This window comes from Amblyraja radiata, chromosome 5 (assembly GCF_010909765.2).
Source record: "Amblyraja radiata isolate CabotCenter1 chromosome 5, sAmbRad1.1.pri, whole genome shotgun sequence".
Classification (NCBI taxonomy): Eukaryota; Metazoa; Chordata; class Chondrichthyes; order Rajiformes; family Rajidae; genus Amblyraja; species Amblyraja radiata.
Genome location: NC_045960.1, coordinates 65,800,406 through 65,823,769, shown reverse-complemented (window position 1 = coordinate 65,823,769; position 23,364 = coordinate 65,800,406). Strand labels below are relative to the sequence as shown.

General features: G+C 38.6%; 1 protein-coding gene across 4 annotated transcripts in view; it reads right to left on the bottom strand.

Moving 5' to 3' along the window:
• The window catches only part of asxl2 (ASXL transcriptional regulator 2), a 174,130-nt gene that overhangs the window by 116,302 nt on the left and 34,464 nt on the right, over window positions 1–23,364 (bottom strand). The window contains exon 2 of one of the 4 annotated variants that reach the window (XM_033021423.1): window positions 7,280–7,356. The exons of the other annotated variants lie outside the window; for them this stretch is intronic. The gene's annotated coding sequence lies outside the window, so the exon portion shown is untranslated. The remainder of the gene's footprint in view (window positions 1–7,279; window positions 7,357–23,364) is intronic. 4 annotated transcript variants of the gene reach the window in all.

Sequence of the window (23,364 nt, the reverse complement as noted above, 5' to 3'; positions counted from 1 at the left end):
TAGATGCAGAAAGTGAGAGTAGACCTTTCTGTCCTGGTCCTCCTCCATTGCCAGAATGAGGCCACATGCAAAGTGGAAGAACTGCGTCTCATTTTCCCACTTAGGTAGCTGACAACCCAATAACATTGAGTTGTTCAATTATAGATTTCCACAAACCACCACCCCTTTCTTTTTTCCCCCATCTACCTTGTGCTCCATCTGGACTCGCACCTATTTCTCCCCTCCCCATTCCCTTCCACCTACATTCCTTCCTCGAGCTTCATAATTAGCAACTCTTCAATCCTTTTGTCCCACACGTTCTGTGTTTTCATCTCTGGCTTTTGTCCAACCATCTGTCAATCAACCCTCCTCTCCCGGGCTTTGTCCTGCCCCTCCTCTCTTCTTGCTCATTCTCTCCCTCCACCCCCACAATCAGTCTGAAGAAGGGTCCCAACACAAAACATCACAACCCCCATGTTTTCCAGAGATGCTGCCCGACACCCTGAATTACTCCAGCATTTTGTAATGTTTTTGTGTAAACCAGCACCAGCATCTGCAGTTCCTTGTTTTTCAAATAAAAATGGAGGGATGGTTGGGAGGTGGGTGGGGGAGTGCACGCCAGAATGGGAGATTGTGAAATTACATTCAAAGAGCCGGCAGTGAACAATACCTTAAAAATCAATTGATTTACACTAAATTTACATTCTATCAACGTCACAAAAATGAAACTGGAAATAAGGTTCAACCATGGATTACAAGAGATATTATAGATAGAAATAATTCAAAGCCAAATTTTGTATGATATAGCTGACCAGAGGAAGTATTTTAGAATTTGGCAAAGGATGATCCCAAAATTGATTTAAAAAAAGGGAAATAGATGACGAGAGTAAACAAATAAAAACATTTTGAAAAACACAGTTATTAAAAGCTTCTATGGGCATTTAAAAATAAAAGACTACTGAAAGCACATGTGAGTTCTTGATTTTTTTTAACCTGGAGAGAGAGGAATGTTGATGAGGAAAGGGACTGAGCTTGCTCATGTACAAGTTATTGAAACTTAACATGTAGGTGAAACAAGCAATTCAGAAAGTCAATGCTAAGTTAGCCTCCTTCATTGCTGTGTTTCTTACATGAAAGATTAAGAAAACTATACCATCATTCCTTTCAGTTTATAATTGTTAGGAATGCAAAATCATTGAAATGCAAAATTGAATTGATGAAGGGAAGATTTTTCCCTTGGCTCAAGTCCAGAACCATAGGTTAGTGTCAATACAAAAGAAAGGCCACTCTGAACTAAAATAAGGGCTACTTACTGTTTTGAATGCAATCACACAAATGGTGGTCGAATGCAATCACACAAATTAGAATTCTCCATCTGAAAAGCTGTGGGAGCTCAGTCATTGATTGCATTCAAAACAGAATAGTAGGTGACTGAATTTTTTAAATCAAATGAATGCAATATGCAGGCAGGGAAGTGGTGTTTGAGGTGGAAACTCAGTCATGATCTTGCTGAATGGGGAAGCATGCTCAGTGGGCCAAAGGATAATTTCTTATCAGGGACCGGAGACCAAATGACCTACGCACAAATCACTTCTACATTAACCATAATCATATAGAATGAAGAAGAGATTCATAATGCACAGGACATCTCCATTGCTCAACTTTCTAACCAGCACACGCGTCTCCAAACCTTCCAATGCTCCTTAACTCAGCATTTTAAGCACGGTGGCGTAGCAGACACGGCTACTGCTGTACCGCTCTGGTCACCTAGATTGAATCCTGATCTTGAGCATTATCTTTGAGGAGTTTCCATATTCTCCCACCAATCACATGAGGTTTCCCCTGGGTTCTCCCTCCTCCATCCCAAAAATGTGTATGTTGGGAGGTTAATTGGCTGCTATAAATTAATCTCAGTGAAGGCCAGTGGTAGAAACTTTGGGAATTTATTATGTATGAGGGAATAGGTTAAACAAAAATAAATGTGCAAAATGGAACAAATGGGACCACTTGACTGAAATTGAAAACATAATCACAATTGAAGATTTGTTCACAGCGAAGTGACATACAGTTTTGAATTATTCTCTCAGTATTATATAACTTCATGTCCTTTGTAAAATAAAGGTACCCTTAATAAACAATATCATAGAAGTATTACAGGTCTAAGCAAACATGCAAATACACCAGAGGCAAAGATGATATTCTATTCTCATGTTGGAGGAAAAGTTCAGACCGGTAAGCGGTTGTTCACCAACTATGTTGAGTAGTTCTCCGATCACAAGTTGGTGAACTGTAAGGCTGACCTCAGTCTCTTCTAAAATCACAAGGCTAGAGGAGAGAATCTTGTGGCTCTCTCAGGCCTGCAGCTTGACCCAAGGAAAAAGGGAAACAGCTACTGCAGAGCCCACTTAACTGAATGTATCACAGTATCCTTTCCAAACAAAGAACCAACCTGGATAGACTCGTATGATTGTTGCAATGAGATGAGAAAAGCAAGCAAACACAGGAAGTGGAAGAGATGAAAAGGAACTAGATGGTACGAGTGAAGTAGAGAGATAAGGGTAAGTGTAGGTATATAGATCAGAACAAATGGGTGAATGAATACATTATAAATGCCAAGGTGCACTAGTTCTGTGTTGGAACTTCAGTGAACATGTGTTCATCATTTGTGAATCAGGTACAAATAGCCCAGAGGTACACAATTAAATATCTTGGGGTCTAAAGTAAAATAATTAATACTGAATCTAATACACTTTAAGGAATTTGTGAGTGCTGGAAGTGTAGTGCCAGATAATGGATAATTAAATATCAATATATAACAAAACACTTTTTTGAAGATGTAACTAGGAAAATGGACAAGGGAGAGCCAGTGGATGTAGTGTACCTGGACTTTCAGTAAGCATTTGATACGGTCCCACATAGGAGATTAGTGGGCAAAATTAGGGCACATGGTATTGGGGGTAGAGTGCTGACATGGATAGAGAAGTGGTTGGCAGACAGGAAACAAAGAGTAGGGATTAACGGGTCCCTTTCAGAATGGCAGACAGTGACTAGTGGGTTACCGTAAGGCTCGGTGCTGGGACCGCAGCTATTTACAATATTCATCAATGAATTGGATGAAGGGATTCAAAGTAAAATTAGCAGATGACACAAAGCTGGGTGGCAGTGTGAACTGTGAGGAGGATGCTATGAGAATGCAGGGTGACTTGGACAGGTTGGGGAATGGGCAGATGCATGGCAGATGAAGTTTAAGGCGGATAAATGTGAGGTTATCCACTTTGGTAGCAAAAACAGGAAGGCAGATTACTATCTAAATTGCGTCAAATTGGGAAAAGGGGAAGTACAACGGGATCTGGGGGTCCTTGTACATCAGTTTATGAAAGTAAGCATGCAGGTGCAGCAGGCAGTGAAGAAAGCAAATGGCATGTTGGCCTTTATAACAAGAGGAATCAAATATAGGAGCAAAGAGGTCCTTCTGCAGTTGTACAGAGCCCTAGTGAGACCACACCTGTAGTATTGTGTGCAGTTTTGGTCCCCTAATTTGAGGAAGGACATTCTTGCTATTGAGGGAGTGCAGCGTATGTTTACAAGGTTAATTCCCGGGATGGCGGGGCTGTCATATGCTGAAAGAATGGAGCAGCTGGGCTTGTACACTCTGGAGTTTAGAAGGATGAGAGGGTATCTCATTGAAACATATAAGATTGTTAAGGGTTTGGACATGCTAGAGGCAGGAAACATGTTCCCGATGTTGAAGAAGTCCAGAACTAGGGGCCACAATTTAAGAATAAGGAGTAAGCCATTTAGAACAGAGATGAGGAAATACTTTTTCTCACAGAGAGTGGTGAGTCTGTAGAATTCTCTGCCTCAGAGGGCGGTGGAGGCGGGTTCTCTGGATGCTTTAGAGAGAGAGCTAGATAGGGCTCTTAAAAATTGCGGAGTCAGGGGATATGGGGAGAAGGCAGGAACGGGGTACTGATTGGGGATGATCAGCCATGATCACATTGAATGGCGGTGCTGGCTCGAAGGGCCGAATGGCCTACTCCTGCACCTATGGTCTATTGTCTAAAACAAAGCAATATGAATGGAAATTCATCATATTTAGGGACACAGCCAGACATTTGAATGAGTCACTGTCTACATCTCCAAACAAATCAAATGTACCCCAAGCCAATGATTCTAAATCAAAGACATGTACTGCCAATAGCGAATAATTGCACATCTGTAATTGAGAAAACAAAGAGAAAGTTTGACTGCCAAAAGATCTTCAAGTTTCCATGTTTGTAAAATCTTCCCCCTCCATTAAAGCAGGCATATCTTCTACCTCTTTGATACTGGAATACTATTTTCCACGTCTACCCCTCTGTCCCGCCAGCTGTTCACAATGGATGCTAGACACAAAATGCTGGAGTAACTCAGCAGGACAGGCATCTCTGGATAGAAGGAATGGGTGGCGTTTTGGGTTGAGACCCTTCTTCAGTGAGAATCAAGGGAGAGGGAGATGCAGAGATAAGGTAGGGTACGGTGTGAAAATGAGACATCAAAAGAGATGAGGTTCAAGGCAAATGTAAAATAGATGATTGCTAGCTAGGAGAAGCATTCACAATGGATGCATCTCTCTGTATTTTTCTTGTTTCTTGCCTTTGAAAGAAAAATTAAAAATCTGTCATTTTTCATCACTGCCACACCAACAAGCTCAATATTCCCCTCTCCATGATACCAAGGATGCTAGGAGACTGCAAGGTGACTTGGATAGGCTGGGTGAGTGGGCAAATGTTTGGCAGATGCAGTATAATGTGGATAAATGTGAGGTTATCCATTTTGGTGGCAAAAACAGGAAAGCAGACTATTATCTAAATGGTGGCCGATTAGGAAAAGGGGAGATGCAGCGAGACCTGGGTATCATGGTACACCAGACATTGAAAGTAGGCATGCAGGTGCAGCAGGCAGTGAAGAAAGCGAATGGTATGTTAGCTTTCATAGCAAAAGGATTTGAGTATAGGAGCAGGGAGGTTCTACTGCAGTTGTACAGGGTCTTGGTGAGACCACATCTGGAGTATTGCGTACAGTTTTGGTCTCCAAATCTGAGGAAGGACATTATTGCCATAGAGGGAGTGCAGAGAAGGTTCACCAGACTAATTCCTGGGATGTCAGGACTGTCTTATGAAGAAAGACTGGACAGACTTGGTTTATACTCTCTAGAATTTAGGAGATTGAGAGGGGATCTTATAGAAACTTACAAAATTCTTAAGGGGTTGGACAGGCTAGATGCAGGAAGATTGTTCCCGATGTTGGGGAAGTCCAGGACAAGGGGTCACAGCTTAAGGATAAGGGGGAAATCCTTTAAAACCGAGATGAGAAAAACTTTTTTCACACAGAGAGTGGTGGATCTCTGGAACTCTCTGCCACAGAGGGTAGTTGAGGCCAGTTCATTGGCTATATTTAAGAGGGAGTTAGATGTGGCCCTTGTGGCTAGAGGGATCAGAGGGTATGGAGAGAAGGCAGGTACGGGATACTGGGTTGGATGATCAGCCATGATCATATTGAATGGCGGTGCAGGCTCGAAGGGCCGAATGGCCTACTCCTGCACCTAATTTCTATATTTCTATGTTTCTATACCAATCTAACATTCTGGGTTGCCAAGTTTAAACATTGTTTTTGATGGGTGAATGCACAATCTTGCCTCAGTGTCAGACCTGTACTTCTGAAATTCTCCAATTTAAAAACTGGGTGCTAACTTTCTGCCCCAATTGGTTGGAGAACAGTCGCTGCTATCAGAGGAACTGGTGACCCAAGGAGGGTAGTTATCTGTGGAATTTTGTGACTGTGCAAGCGATTGTGCAGCAGGGAAGAACATTGATCTGCTAGTTGTGAAGGGATAGTTTCAAACTATCCCAGGTAATCCCATTGTCAATCCTTCCAGTTGCCAACCTGCTTCAGTCCAGCTGGAAAATGCTGGAGGGGTTTTGAGCATCACCAGATCCCACTGAAGCATTTCTGTAAAAGACTCCTGCCGAAGTCCAATGGGCAACTCATCTTGTGCCAAGCCAGCTGTGTTCAAGCTATGGATCCAGGGAATGGTGCAGGAAAGAAAGTTACATTTCTGTCTAGCAGGGAAAATTAAAATTTCCTGTGGAATATTTTATAAATTATATATAAAAATGAGAAAGAATCTCAATTACAATCAAGTACACTGGCACATTATTTAGCTTGAGGTTCCAGTCACCCTTCACATAACACTTGCTAAGTCACATTGCTCTCTGGGGAATCTTGCAAAGGGATGAAGTCAGTTAATGAACAACTATTGAATGAAAACTAAATTTATTTCAGTTTCATATCCCATACTCCAACTCTAAATGTGTCTCAATTTTCCAATTAGTTCACTTTGTTTTAGTCTTTGCCTACCTCAATCCTATATTCTGCCAGTTAATCTCCAAATTCACCACCGTTCTATCTGATTTTAAAAGCAGAAGGTCCAGCGATTGTTTCGAACACCTCTTGCCTCAAGAGGCCTTGATCAATGTTATTCACAAGGATTTCTCTTTACAGGAATTATTTACTATTTATGTACTGCTAAAACAAAAAAGAATACACTATTGGGTGCACATCATAGACAGATTGCCGAGGGAGAGCTCAGAGATACGAAAAAGCAACCAAGAGCAAAATTACAATCTGACCAGATTCTCATTATTTAAGCTGCCTCATAAATACATCATCACAAATGTACACAAAATTATTGGGATTGAGCAATTTAAAAATTATAATCCATTAACTTTAGCAGTCCACTTACTGAGCACAAATCTCTCCCCACTAAATAGGTCTAAACAGCACACACATAATGGAGCAATTACTGAAATCTCTGCAAATGTATATTAATTGGATTTTTCTCAAAACAAAGGAAGTTTTGACTTGCTTTTGAGGGCACAAAATGATTTCTTCATAAACAAAAACTAAATGCTCAAAAGCATTAAATAAAATATTTTTACTGTGTAGCCATTTTGAAACTGATATATTTTATGGTACTTTCCACATTTATCACAACCTGCTGGTAAAACAATTGTTAATCAATGGGGCCTTGACCTGTGAGAAATTCTCATCACTTGATTGTATTTGTCGCTGATTTTACAAACAGTTGTCTAACCAATATTATTTTAATGCCCTTTCAAATTATGACTTCAATCTAACATCCATCTATACTTCAGTCTTGAGTGTAAAGAAGAACCATGCAACATTTGCTTCACTCAAACAATCCTCAAATACATAAACACATAATAATGTTTTTAGATAATATTTCTTGGCATCTCACCCTTCTGAATGTGGGCAATATGAAATTCAAAACAGCGACTGGGTTTGCTTGATTTTCCAGCTCTGCAAATTGTCAATCTTTAAAATAAAGAAAGAAGAATTACATAGTATAGTTCAATGGAGACTCGGCGTCACAGGCCTTTTCTGCCAATTTCAGGCTTATTCGTTGGTGATTATGCAATGCTAACAGTACATAGAGTCAAATCATCCGTCTTTATACAAACACCAGGCACCAAAACAACTTACATTTTATGTGCTCAATCAACTCCATCACTTTTGACTTACCAGCAGAAAATATGCACCATGTTACCTGCACAGCAGAACTATTTAATGCACAAGTTTTTAACTTACCCAGCTTGACAAAAAGCTGCCAAATAAAATCACAATAGTGCAGCTGGCTATAATACATGAAAAACTAAACAGTGCCAATACAAGGAACTTCCTTCAAAAAAAAATTGAGCCTTAATTGTTACAGGCTGAGACCACAATTAAATAAACGAGAACTTATTTTCCCAGAGCTCTGATGAAAAGAATGAACAATGCAAATGCGTGCACAAGACAAGAGCTTTTGGAGTATTTTGTTACAGCACTTATATGAATAGATGTTTGGGCAGAGTATCAGTTAACTCATTACAGAGTGTTTTAAAATGAATGCATTTCACTTGATAAAACAGTAGTCCTGCAGTAGCTAGAAATCAGAAACTATATTCAAAAATACCGAAAACACTGCAAGTTTGTGTGTGGATCCATCATAATTCCTGAAAAAATAGAATTATAATTATTAATTCCACCAGGAATAAGAACACAAAATAGTCTACAGGAATCAAAACTGACAACTCAAGAAATAGTGCAAAAATCAGATATTTCAATCAGGTTATAGGCAGAAAAATTCAGGTGTTGAATAGAGAACAGTGGCTTTAATGCTAATTAGATGGTGGGATGGTAGAGAATTAGACTTTGTGCAAAGTAATTTAGCATTTCATGTAATTGTGACTGGCGCCCAACATTATTCAGTCACCTGGACAGTTTAGGTTTGTGGGAAATGGTTGATCAGGTCAGGCTGCCTATGGAAGGGATAGTTGAATGTTAAAGGGTTGGGCTGGGCTGAAGTCATGGCACAGATAGGAATGCGTTTGTAGCAGGGCAGTACCTTGAGATACAAAAGATTTTTGTTTAAACGTCTTTGGCCACATTTCAAGAGGCCTCCAGCAATACTTTCATGGGCTTCAAGAGTGAACATGGAATAAACTGTGTCCTTACCAACATTGTTTTGAAGTGGTATAGATCCCAGTGTGTGCATTTAATTTGGCTTGTGCTCATCTTAACCCCATCTAAATATTTCTTCAGGCAGATCTTCGATACAGTAAAATGTGTAAGATAGTGGAACCCACTATTTGCTTGTGCTGTTGGGCAAGTTTAAATGGAGTCAGCAGTGGGGGGGAGGGGGGGGGGGGGTGGCTCAGATTAGATGTTTAAGTGGTGAGGTACAATTACCTAGAGATGACATTTTTCTTGTCTGGTCGGCAGAGTAGGCAACTAAATGTATATCCAGGAGAAAACAAACCTAAATTGCATCCATTTTAATGCAAGATATCTAACAAGGTAAACTCAAAGCTTTAATTAACACATGATACCATGATATTGCTGTCATTGTTGAGAAATGGATGTATAAAGGGCAGGACTGGCAACTCAGCATCTCAGAGTACAGTATTTTCAGGTGAGACAGAGTGGAGTGTGAAAGGCGAGGCAGCGCTGCATTGATAGTCATGGAACATGTTGCACCAGTGTTGAGTGAGACTACTCTCAAAGTCTCCTCAATTTACATCAAATAGGTGGAGATAGGAAACAGAAAGGATGCCTATTCACTTTACTGAGGGGGTATTACAAACTTACCAGTCAATAACAGATAGAGGGAGAAATATGCAGGCAAAGAGCAAAGAGCAAAACATTTTTCAAAAGGGTTAGAGTACTGGGGAATGTTAATAAGGGTCAAATTGAGGGATGCCAAACTTCAATAAAATAAGAGAAGACAGCAGCTGAACAGCAGCATTGACTTACAGTGAAGTTACATCTGCACATTGGGGGAAATATTCAAAGGAGAAATAGCAAGAATTCAGAGCCAACATGTCCTGTCAGAGTGAAAGCAAAGGGCAACTAGAACAGAGAACCCTAGATGTTGACCGACCTAAGCTTCTACAAGCGGTATTGGGCTTTGATACAAATAGAAAAAAAAAGGATATGGCAGGTAGAGGGGACTAAAGATGGGCAATGCCTGTTAAGAGCTTAAATAATGTTTCAGGAGCCACTGCAAAAGAGAATTACGATGGAAAAGTGGAGTCACAGTAAGGCAAATCTGAAAACATTTTGAGTATTATAAAGGCATAAGAATAATCAGGATAAAATAACCCATTAAGGACAACAGGAGACATGGCGCCAGAAGGTATCGGTGAGGTCCCAAATGAGGGTCTCAATGCCTTGATGCCAAATGTAAGAATATCCCCAAGGCCAGATGAGAATTATCGCAGGCTGCTATGAGGCAATAGACGAGATTGCAGGGGTTTTACTGAGATTTTCAAATCTTCATAGGCCACGGGTACGTGAGGTCCCAGATGACTGGAGAATAGCAAATGTAGTCTCTCTTTTCATGAAGGGCAGAATGGAAAATACATTGTAATTATAGACCTGTCAACCGAATGTTAGAAGCAGGAAAGTTATTGGAAAGAAATTCTGAGAGATAGGATTAATGATTACTTGCAATGACAGAGATTAATAGCAAGGCCTTCATTAATCAGGGCATTGAATACACAAGGGAGAGAGATTAAGATCCAGCTTTATAAAACCTTGGTCAGATGTCTTGAATACTAAGTACAGTTCTTGTCACCATGCTGTTGGAAGGATGTGATAGCACAAGAGAGGGTGGGGAGGAGATTCACTAGAATGTTGCCTGGGATGAAGCAGTTCAGTTACGATGAGAGACTGGCGAAAAGAGGGCTTTTTTGGTTGGAAGTTAAGAGGGGACATAATTGAGATGTGGGAAATGATGACGGGTAATGATAGGGTAGACTGCAGGAAATGATTCCCCATATCAGAGGAAGATACAAGGAGAGGATATAGATTGAGGATAAGGTGAATAGATTTAAAGGGAATATGAGAGGGGGACCTTTCTTCACACAGAATGAGGAGTACACTGCCTGAGAGAGTGGTGGAAGCTGAGTCGCTGACAGTATTTTGGAAGTGTCGAGACAAACACTTGAATCACCCTGGCATAAAGACTATGGGCCAAGTAGTGGAAGATGGGATTCATATGGATAGTTGTCCACTGGTCAGTGCAGACATGGTGAACTAAATAGTACATTTCCCTATTATATAACTCCAAATAAACCTCACCAGCCATTTTTAATTGCTGACCAGACATGATCATCAGTACAAAGCAAGCAAAGTAAATTACTTCCTGATGGTGCAATGATATTGGACCTTTAAATATTTCATGTCTTCAATTGTTCCTACTTTCAAAGCTCTGTGCATACTCATGTATTCTTAATATTTTCATGCTTCTATGTATTGTTCGAAAGATTTCATTCATAATTTCTCAAAATGTTTGCATATATGTTGTCTTCCCATTTCTGAACAAGAGTCCGTAGCCAAGCATTGAACGTTGCTTTCTCAACAAATGTGGCCATTTTTGGATTGTTTCTGCTTTGCTTTGGTTTTGCCACATTTCAAGCCATTTAACCATATAATATAACCATATAACAATTACAGCACGGAAACAGGCCATCTCGACCCTTCTAGTCCGTGCCGAACACGTATTCTCCCCTAGTCCCATATACCTGCGCTCAGACCATAACCCTCCATTCCTTTCCCGTCCATATAACTATCCAATTTATTTTTAAATGATAAAAACGAACCTGCCTCCACCACCTTCACTGGAAGCTCATTCCACACAGCCACCACTCTCTGAGTAAAGAAGTTCCCCCTCATGTTACCCCTAAACTTCTGTCCCTTAATTCTCAAGTCATGTCCCCTTGTTTGAATCTTCCCTACTCTCAGTGGGAAAAGCTTATCCACGTCAACTCTGTCTATCCCTGTCATCATTTTAAAGACCTCTATCAAGTCCCCCCTTAACCTTCTGCGCTCCAAAGAATAAAGCCCTAACTTGTTCAACCTTTCTCTGTAACTTAGTTGCTGAAACCCAGGCAACATTCTAGTAAATCTCCTCTGTACTCTCTCTATTTTGTTAACATCCTTCCTATAATTAGGCGACCAAAATTGTGCCCCATACTCCAGAATTGGCCTCACCAATGCCTTGTACAATTTTAACATTACATCCCAACTTCTATACTCAATGCTCTGATTTATAAAGGCCAGCACACCAAAAGCTTTCTTTACCACCCTATCTACATGAGATTCCACTTTCAGGGAACTGTGCACAATTATTCTCAGATCCCTCTGTTCACCTGCATTCTTCAATTCCCTACCATTTACCATGATGGAAAACTGCTCATTACAGAAAAGGATATAATTAGCATTTGTGCAGAACCATTCACAACCTGCGAGTTGCCCTAAATGTTCTGAGCAAGGTTTTGGAGTATCATCACCTGGTGCGGTAGGAAATGCAGTCAATTTGCCTGCAGCCCATTTCACAAAGAGCCAGCTCTTAATGATGTAATTTGAAGGATAAAGTTGTCCACCAGTCTGGGTGAAACCAATTCAAAATAATACCACGTGATCTTTCAGAGTGCAGGAGACCCCAGTTGATGTCTCATTGAAAACACATCATTTCAGTGCAAGTGAAGATAGGTTGCGAGTTGTGAAGATAATTTGCTCAAGTTCTGCAGTAGGCATTGAACCTACAACTTTCTGACTCCAAAGGCAAGATTATTAACATCTGCTTTTGACTCGGGGAGATTCAGTGGCACTCATAGCATTGAAGTTGTTGCAATTTACAACCCAATTGCTGTTGGTGTGTCTTGACTGATGGTTGGTAATGAGATATTTGCATGGTGAGTAGATTGGGTGCTCTCCAGGGATGAATGCCTTATTGCAGGAAGGTAAACTGAAAACATCATCCACTTCACACATGGTCTGTTATCTGCACAAGTAAATTATTTTTCCTCAACCAGGATGTGGCGAGTGGAGCAGCCAAAATAAAAAATAATAAGTGGCAAAGCCAAGAGCTTTTTCAACAGGAAATATGTTTCCTAAACAAAATCAAATCTTGTGCAACACACTTGTAAAGAACAGCATTTGCATGGAAAAGGATGACCAAAATATACATACACATCTTTACTGGAAATATATCTAATCAACATTATTTGTAACAAAACCTCTAACATTGATTTCTGCACTATTTCATATTCTTATTAATGCAGCAAAATACTCTACATATGTTTGTCTTGATGGAATGGATTCAAATAATTTGTTCATTTGGCAATATCCAGACTCAGGAGCTTTGGATTATTGCTATTTTTATTTTGAAACAATGTTCCCCTAATTATTAATCCATTCTCCTAAATATAAATGAGCTTCCAGTTACATAGAGAAAAATATTGTGGTTTAGAAATCTAAATATAATAAAGTTATTTTGATCATTTTGTTCTCAGTTAAACACTGCTGGAGCACTTAAAATAATAAAATTGCAATGCCGTTATAGAAAATTCTATAATTACCATATCCATACAATTTGCAAATGGAAAAGTCTCTGTTGTGTGTGACCGGCAAATTGCGTGTGTTCAAAGCTGTTCTGACCCAAGTTTCATTTGTCGACTTGAACATTGTGTTCTTCTTTAGGGTTGGGCAATCAGGGAGAAACAGAGTTGTGTAGGAAGGAACTGCAGATGCTGGTTTACACCGAACATAGACACAAAATGCTGGAGTAACTCAGTGGGACAGGCAGCCTCTCTGGATAGAAGGAATGGGTGATGTTTCGGGCCGAGACCATTCTTCAAATCATTACAGATAGAGTGCAATAATTTGCTCAGGTCCAACACAGGCAGAAAATCTTCAGCAGATTTTCAGCAACAACAATGGAGTTTTTTTGAACTAATGGGAGATCAGAACATGAAATCCAAACTTCAACTCCAGCCAATAATGGTGCCGAGTAAATCAACTGGATACCACACTTTGTAGCCCAAGTTCCATTTTCAAAAATGTAACTTAAACCGAGTAATAATATTATGACACACCAGATGCCAGAACGCAATCATTATGTTAAATATTTGAGTTTCTCCATATTTCTGTCTCAATACGTCTCTGCTCCCCCAATCCATGCAAGAAAGTCTTAAATCACAAATAGCATTAAAAGTTGATGGTTGTGTAAAACAGTCCCTGATGCAATGGTCACATTTCTGTTGTGAAGAGCTGATTGATTCTGAGGCAAGAATCACTTCCATGTTACAACAGCTTCCTGTTGCTCCAACACATTTGGAGTTCTTCAATGTGTGTACCAGAGCTGCCAGAACCCATTACTATATATTATCCAGTTCTAGCTATGTTATTGTATTAAAGTGGCAAAATAAAGAGCACTTGTAGGAACAGCTTCTTCCCTTCTGTTACCAGGGTTCTGAATGGTCCTTCCATAAGGGTACTGTCCATTTCACCTCAACCCCATTGTAGTCATCGGACTTGGTCTATGGAACTGATGCAGCACAACACGCTACAAGGCTGAGAACTATTCTAAACTCTTTATCCTCCTCTTTGTTTTATCTTTTTCACTTGAATTTGACTTTATTGGATCTAAGCGTGGTATATCTGATCTGTTTGGATAGCCTACAAAACAAGGCTTTGCACTGTACCTCAGTACATGTGACAATAATAAGCCTAAACTTCAAATACTCCAAACTCCAAATTCCAAACAAAAAGCTCCTGGATGCGTCACGCCCGAAAGCTCCTGGGATCCTGGAACAAAGACAAACCCCGGCGGACCACCCGTGGCCATGTACGGCGACAGGCGTGGTTCGCCACTGGGAAGAAGGACCCGGCGGGCCACTGCCCGCAGGGGAAGCCCAGATGCCGCGAGCTTAGCCCCAAAGACTGAAGAGCCGAGGAGGAGGGAGCCGTTGGCGAAGACAGACTCAAGGAGTGTGCCGGTAGGACAGCGACCTCCAGCTCTTTCAAGATCGGCTGCAAGAGGTGCCCCTCAGAACACAGAGGAGGTTTGGAGATGTTGATTCATGAGCCGAGCTAGTCGAGGGAGATAGAGGGGCAGTGCAGCAGCCTACCTGGACCGAGGGCGCTCCAGTACATCCAGCACGTGAACCGGACGTTGGACTTTTTATTTTATAAATGATGTCAAAATATGGTGACGGGTGCATGAATTTCACTGTGCAGTGCATACGTGACATAAAACAACCATTGAAACACAAGTGTTATCTGGATCACGTTAAAACCAGCAATGACACTTTCCAAAATCTAAGAATGTATACTGCAATCAGCTCATCAGCGCCTCTACTTCCTGAGAAGATTACGGAGAGTCGGTTTGTCAAGGAAGACTCTCTCTAACTTCTACAGGTGCACAGTAGAGAGCATGCTGACCGGTTGCATCGTGGCTTGGTTCGGCAATTTGAGCGCCCTGGAGAGGAAAAGACTACAAAAAGTAGTAAACACTGCCCAGTCCATCATCGGCTCTGACCTTCCTTTCATCGAGGGGATTTATCGCAGTCGCTGCCTCAAAAAGGCTGGCAGTATCATCAAAGACCCACACCATCCTGGCCACACATTCATCTCCCTGCTACCTTCAGGTAGAAGGTACAGGAGCCTGAAGACTGCAACAACCAGGTTCAGGAATAGCTACTTCCCCACAGTCATCAGGCTATTAAACCTGGCTCGGACAAAACTCTGATTATTAATAACCACTTTCTGCTATTTGCACTTTATCAGTTTATTTATTCATGTGGGTATATATTTATATCATGGTATATGGACACATTTATCTGTTTTGTAGTAAATGCCTACTATTTTCTGTGTGCTTAAGCAAAGCAAGAATTTCATTGTCCTATACAGGGACACATGACAATAAACTCACTTGAACTTGAACTTGCAAAGCTGTGGAGGGTGGCTTCGTCCTCTGTCTTAGCTAGAAGGTTTGCATGTCCTCATCCGCACACAACTAGCCCATTAAATCAGGCACAGCAATCACAACGTTACCCAACCCTAACTGAGACAGGGGTGAAATCAAGGAATTATGTCAGACAGAAAGCCTGGGATTCCTGTATGGTTTTATCTTTGATCATCTTTTTTCTCGTATCAATGTTGTCACCACCAGCATCATCTTTTCATGCCTCCTCTTCCTTGCAATTTCCTTTTTGTCATCATCCTCCACATCCCATACACCATGAACGTACACAGGCCCCAATCCCAATGGTGAATGTGAAGGAGTGTGTGAGTGAGTAAATACACACTATGGGGTTAAGAAATCTGCAGTGAAAGCACCTGGATATTGGTTGCTTCATTAAAATATTATGCATCTGCAAGGATGCACACTCTCCTACGATCTCACGCATTGAGGTATTCATCTTGCATCCACCACATGTGGAGAAGTGAACCATCCACAACTGTTTAACTCAGTTCGGCAAGGGAGATAAATTCCATAACATCATTATGCACAATTAAGATTAAAACAGTTTGATCCCTGGAAGCAAACGACCAGAGTTTTTGTCACTCTGTTGAACTTGTTTAATGAATCTGCTATACAAACTGTGAATTAACCCTTGTTTAAGATCTTCATCTTAACAATCTTTTTCTCAATGGGTTCCTTTGAACTTAACAAAAACCTGTACTCTGGTCCTTTGTGCATCCACCATTTCCTGAAACCAACCACTGACAGCCTTGACTTGAGTGATCTCGGCCTTCATTCTCAAAACTCTCCACCTCACCATCTTTCTTTTATCCTTCAAGATGCTCCTTAAAAAACCTATTTCAAATTTATCTTTACAGCTCGGTGTAGTTTTATTTAAGGGTTCCTGCCAAGGACCTTAGGGTGTTTTCCCACATTAAAGATGATTATATAACCCCCACAATTAAAATGTGGATTATGGAAATGTCAGAGACCCTACACTTGGAAAGAATCAGACTTGTCTTAATGGACAAACAAGAACTTTTTGTTAGAATATAGTCTCCATTCATTGACTATTTGAAGGGGTAGATCGGTTCAGCACGGGAACCTAACTGAAGATTGAACTCAGGATTAGATGAAAAGTTATTCTTTATAATTTACGAACCTAACTCCAATGATGTATTATTAGTAAATTATTCCATTCTTTTTTATCATGCCATTTGTTTATTTTTTCTTTCTCTCTTACTCCCTATCTATAAAAATAACTAGAAGCAAAATCAATCCACAACTGATAATATTAATAATGTACGACTGATATACATGAAATGTTTTTACCATAATATGTGTTTGCTTCTAATAAAAATATTATTTAAAAAAAGATGATTATATAAATGCAAATGGGTGTCAGTTTAAAAATAAATTCACGATGTGCATGTACTAGATTTTGAATGAAAAGTTAATAAAATGTTCAGGTCACTGAAGTTAAGTTTCCATTGTTTATAAATGTCCATTTGTTTAATTTTCACCACATTTTAGGATATGAATAAAAAAGAGAAATGCTAGTAAACTGTCATCAGATCAGACAGCAGTGTAGAAAATATAAGAGTTAACATTTAATAATTTTTCAGCAGAACTAGAATAACTGAGAAAGCAAGTATTGTTATAAATTGTAGAGATGGTGATTGGGATAACATAAGAGGGAATATTTGTGAAAGGATGCAGACCAAGAAAGACAGAATGACATAGTATTGCAGGATGAGATCGAGTGCTGAGGGTGTGTTAATTGCAAATGGCTGATGAAGTTTGTGTAAATAAAAGAGATTAATGGGACCAGAGAGAGAGAGAGAAAAAAAAGCAATTGATGAATCTGCAAGAAGCAGACACAGCAGCTGTTGGAAATCCAATATAAAAATTAATGCTGGTAATATGCAGGTCACAAGGCATAGAAAGAGAGCGCTAAATTGTGTTGATATTACAGGTTTTCAACAACCAACCTTTCCATTTTGTGCCAGACTTTTTGTCTGTTTCTGACTCAAGGGTAACTCAGCTCTTCTCTCCCCACAAATACTACCAGATATTATCAATATTTCTGACATTTATTTTTTACTTCATGGTTCCAGCATCAGCAGCATTTTTTTCTTTTTGAAAAGCAATTGAAAGATGTTAAGAAAAACTTGATTTAGCATTCAACCTCAAATATTTTATTGCCCAATACCAAAATTCATCATGGATGGGATGCCTTAGAGTGCAACAGATGGGACCTTAACAAATCCTGTTAACAACAAGACATCCGGGGCATACAATGAAAGTATCCTCCACAGCACTTAGCTGCATGCACATACCATAAACTTTCATTTTTATTTCTTTTTTTTTGTTTTTGTTTTTTTTTGTTTATTTTATTAGAAGTTAATACAGTACAAAACAGTACAGTGGAACCTAATTTTAGGTGCCAACTATGTCATACCGTAATCCATTCTATGTACAACCTCTAGTTTTATGTTTTGAGAAGGAAGTAAGCAAGACAAGAAAAAGAAAACAATAGAAAGGGGAAAAAGAGGAAAAATAGATGGTAGAGAATAGAAAATCGTGAAGTGTGTATATAAAAAAAAGAAAAAGTGGAAAGTAGAAATAGGAGAGAAGGCCCCTTTAAAGAGAAATTTTCAAATCTTTATTCGGAGATGTAGATCTATCCACGGCATGAACTGAAACCAGCAATCTTTACGGTACCGCTGCCTCACATGATTCCAAAAAGTCGATGAAAGGAGACCAACTCCTTAAGAATTGGTCATATTTATCTATTAGTCGGAGTCTCATTTCTTCAAGGCGTGCTATGTCCATCATATTCCTAATCCACATTTTAACAGTTGGTATGGTTGTATTTTTCCAAAATTTAAGTATCAATTTCTTTCCAATTATTAACCCATAATTAAAAAAAAGTTTTGGTCTTTATTTAAATTGATATCTTCTACTATTATTCCAAATATAATCCATTCCGTTTTAGGTTCTATTCTGGACTTGAAAAGCTTTGTAAATATATCAAATATATCGCTCCAAAATGTATTCAACTTTGTACATCCTACAAATGAATGTGTTATATTAGCGTTTTGAAACAAACATTTATCGCATCTGGGAGAGACGTTTGGATAAAATTTATTCAACCTCCTTTTTGAATAATATAGTCTATGTAATAATTTGAATTGAATTAAATTATGTCTTGCATTAATAGAACAATTATGTGTGTTCATCAGATACTTTTCCCATCTATCCTTCGAGATCTTTATCATTAGCTCATGTTCCCAATCTTCTCTTAGTGCTTCTGTTGAGGGTAATTCTCTATTTAATATATTATTATAAAAGTATGATATTAGTTTTTGTGAATCAGCCTTAATATTCATTGCTTCTTCTAAAGGGTCTAACAATAGTTTGAAATCTATGTGTATATTTCTTCATAAAGTCACATATCTGTATATATTTAAAATATTGATTATCCTTCAGTTTAAATTTTAATTTTAAATGTTGAAATGATAACAGTTTGCCCAATTCATACATATCCCCTACTTTCCTAATCCCCAGTCTATCCCATTGTTGATATGTTTTGTCGATGAGAGATGGTTTGAATGCGGGGTTGTTCAATAGTGGGGTTAGTACTGATAGATTATTTAATTTCAAGGATACTTTTATTTGTTTCCAAATTCTTATTGTATTGTGAATAATTGGGTTCTTCTTATATATTATACTATTAAATTTTATCGGTGAGAGCAAGATCGTTCCTATATCGTGCGGATAGCACTCCTCTTTCTCCATTCTTATCCACTCCAACTGCTGAGTGGAACTATCCAACCAGTACATTATGTTCTTAATATGCACTGCCCAGTAGTAATACATAAAGTTAGGTAATGATAAACCCCCAACTTCTTTAGGTTTACACAAATGCTTTTGTTGAATTCTGTGTGCTCTGTAATCCCATATAAAATTAGTGATAGTAGAATCTAGTTTTTTGAAAAAGTATTTTGGAATATATATTGGGATCGCTTGAAACAAATATTAATTGTGGTAAGAAAGTCATTTTTATAGCGTTAATTCTACCTATCAATGAGAGCAGGAGCGTTTTCCAAAGTTTAATCATATCATTCAGTTTATTTAATAGTGGCATAAAATTGGCACTAAATAATGATTTGTGTCTTCTCGTAATTTGAATACCCAGATACTTGAATTTTTCTGTTGCAATTTTGAAGGGGAATTTTAGTAAGTGTCTCGAATCCTGTGGTTTTAAAGACATAATTTCGCTTTTATTCCATTTTATTCTATATCCTGAAAAAGAGCCGAATTCCTCAATTAGTGTTAATAAGGTGGGTATACTCGTTTGAGTATTAGTAATATATAAAAGGATATCATCAGCGTATAATGAAATTTTATTCTTTGAGTCCTTAGTGTTATATCCGTGAATATTCGGGTGATTTCTAATCCTTTCGGCCAGCGGTTCTATCATATAGCAATGGTGATAATAATAATAATAATAATAATAATAATAATAATGGATGGGATTTTATATAGCGCCTTTCTAATACTCAAGGCGCTTTACATCGCATTATTCATTCACTCCTCAGTCACACTCGGTGGTGGTAAGCTACTTCTGTAGCCACAGCTGCCCTGGGGCAGACTGACGGAAGCGTGGCTACCATTCTGCGCCTACGGCCCCTCCGACCACCACCAATCACTCACACACATTCACACATAAGGCACAACCTTGCCTATTACCCCTTGATAAGTAAAATTTTGGAGATAGCATATTGTTAGTTAATATTCTTGCCGTAGGTCTATCGTAAAGTAGTTTAATAAAATTCTCTCCCGTATTAAATTTTTGGAGTACCTTGTATAAATACTGCCATTCTACCTGATCAAATGCCTTCTCTGCATCCAGCGTAACAACTGAAATATCTTCATTGTCCTCATTGTGAGAGTACATTATATTGAAAAGCCTTCTCAAATTATTAAATGATTGTCTTTTGGGTATAAATCCCGTTTGATCCGTATTTATTAAATTGTTAATATAATTATTTAGTCTTCTAGCTAGAATCTTTGCTAAAATTTTCTGATCCGTATTTAGAAGTGAAATAGCTCTATAAGAACCCGGTTCATCTAAATCTTTATCTTTTTTTGGTATAAGCGTTATTGTCGCTTCTGCTAGGGTTTCTGGTAGTTTATTTTCGGTATAAGCCTGCATGTATAAATTGAATAATCTTGGTACAATTGACTCCTGAAATCTTTTATAAAATTCATTACTAAAACCATCTGGTCCTGGGGTCTTCCCATTTTTCATTAAACATTATAAAGGGAAAGATATTAAACATAATAAAGGGAAAGAGAAAAACATAACATAAAGTGTACATAAAAATTGTTAAGTCCTTTTTTATTTCAAGGTAAGAAAATGAAAACGTTATTTGGCATTTCACGGTTTTCTTTTAAATCAGTGTTTTTTTTAACCAAGCTTGCAATCTCAGAATTTTATTCTGAATTTAGTTTAGTTATTAAAATAGATTTGATTCCAATACTGTGTAAAATCAAGTGTTAATAATACTCACAACAAATGCATGAAAAGCACGCGTATCAATTTATTGAAAACTTGGAGATGATGGTCGTACGAGAATATTTTCAAGAATTTTGCAATGCCATTTATTATTTTAGAAAGAAGTTGAAATCTCTCAACTTCAATCTTCCAATCTAAATTGGTCATTCACAATAAAGCCTTCAATTGCATAAACTGACTTTGAATATAGATTGTAAACGCCATCTTTGATCAATTTATTTACATGTAAAATCTCATATAAAAATAAATTTAAATGGAATAATTACAACATGGTTATCATGATTATCGAATATTTTGCTGATATAATGTACAATGAACTACAATTAAATAACCAATAAGCCAAAAGTGAAGTCTGCAAATGATTATAATTTTCAGGAAAACATCTCAATCTTGTCTCCTCACCCAAGATGCCAAAGCATATAAGGTGATGTTATGTTGCCACGGTCATGATAAAGTACCCCAACTTGCTGTGATAATTACTTAACCAGAATTCTGCAGCCACATTGAGACACAGGAGACTGCAGATATTGAAATCTGGAGCAAAGAAACAATCTGCTGGAAGAACTCACCATGTGGAGCAGCATCGGTCAACGGAAAGAAAGGTCCACCAAGCACCTCTTGCTTCTGTCTCAGCACTCCCCCTCTCCTCTTTGGACGAACTATCTTCCCCTCCCCATTCTCAGTCTTGATGCCAGTTCCCAACCCAAAATGTCAGCCAATATTTTCACCACAGATTTTTCTCAACCCACTGAGTTCCTCCTGGATTTTCTGTTTCCGCAGACATTTACATGTAAGGTTTTGTTTACAAGATTACACTAGAAACGTGCTTTTAAGACATTACAAAATGATCATCATAGAATCATAGTGCACAGAAGGGGATTCAAACTAAAGTGTCTGTGTTGTTTTTTTGTAAGAGTTTTGTTTTTAGAATTGACTTATTTTTGGGATATGGTTACTGGGAAATTTTCCCATCATTCTTCTTTTCCCACAGCACACAATTCCTATCCAACCATCCATTCTGCAAATGCCTTCCAGATTACAATAGTTCCTGCAACGAAAAACATTTCAATTCCTTATTTCTTCTGCCCATCTTCTTCAATCTCTGTCCTCCGGCCAATAAAAGCATTTTCTTTATTCATCAAATAAAAGTCTCTTCATTTGGAGCATCTGCCAAGGATAACAATCACAGCTCTTCCAGTCTCTGTGCACCCATAAACTCTCACCTCTGGTATCATCCTGTAAACCCACTTCAAACCTTGGCACAGTGCTGGAGTAACTCAGCAGGTCAGGCAGCATCTCTGGAGAGCATGAATAAATTATGTTTTAGGTCGTCAACCCTTCTTCAGACTGATTGTTGGGTGGGGGAGTGAAAGCTGGAAGAGAGGAGGGGCAGGACAAAGCCTAGTTGGTAATAGGTCGATACAAGTGAGGAGGGCATCCTTGTCAATGTTGGTTCAACTCACTTGCTGCTAGATCTTAAGTAGTTCCTAGCTAATCACTAGCCAACAGAATTAATGCAGTTATAGTAAGTACAAATTATGCATTTACTGAATGTTGCAATAGATTATCACGAAATGTTTTCTTTCACGCGCAGTGAATCGATTTAGCATTCACCACATCAGGGAAAACAACCAGTTCATCGGCTTTAAATTCATCATTTATTTATTTCCAAATACAGGCCCAATTGACTAGTGTCCTTTGGTATTGTTTCTAACTGTTTCTAAGACATGCACTTTTCACCAGACAAAATAAATTGTTGAGATATAAATAAAAACAATGCAACAATATTAATAATAATTTGAATTACATTTAAAAAAAAGTTTGACTCACTTCTTTGTGTTTGCATCTTTGTTGAAAGCTCAGTCAGGTCCAATAGGTGTGCAGCTGAAACAACTGGAAACTGTTGAAAACTCAGCATTTTTTACAGTATCCAATTCTTCCCAAATGTATCATTCATCACTTCCTGCCTGCTTCAGAAATCGATTCCTCTTTTATTTAATATTGACTGCTTCATACAGATTTGATCCAAATTCAACAACAGTGAACATTCTGGAAGGAATGTTTTAACTTTGGTCTGTGCGAGGGTAACTGATCTCACCCCAAGTGGCAAGAGTTGGTGTAATGCCACTGAATTACTAAAGGAGAAAATTGATTCTCGTTTCTGATGACCAGCAGTAAATGTAAGTAAAAATAGCTGATACAAACATGCTTGTAATTGGCCATTATTAATAAAAAATGTTTTAAAATACTAATTTTAAATGGTTTTTACTTTAAAATCATTCCACAGAGCTTCCAACACACTTTGATACATAGTTGCAAGACAGGAACACTCTGAACTTTTCAGCTCAATGGCATCTCACAGCAAGTGCACCCAACATTTGCAACAATGTTGCCATCATAGCTCCTGGCAGGACAGGATGGGGAGGGTCAATTGGTATTGCAATTG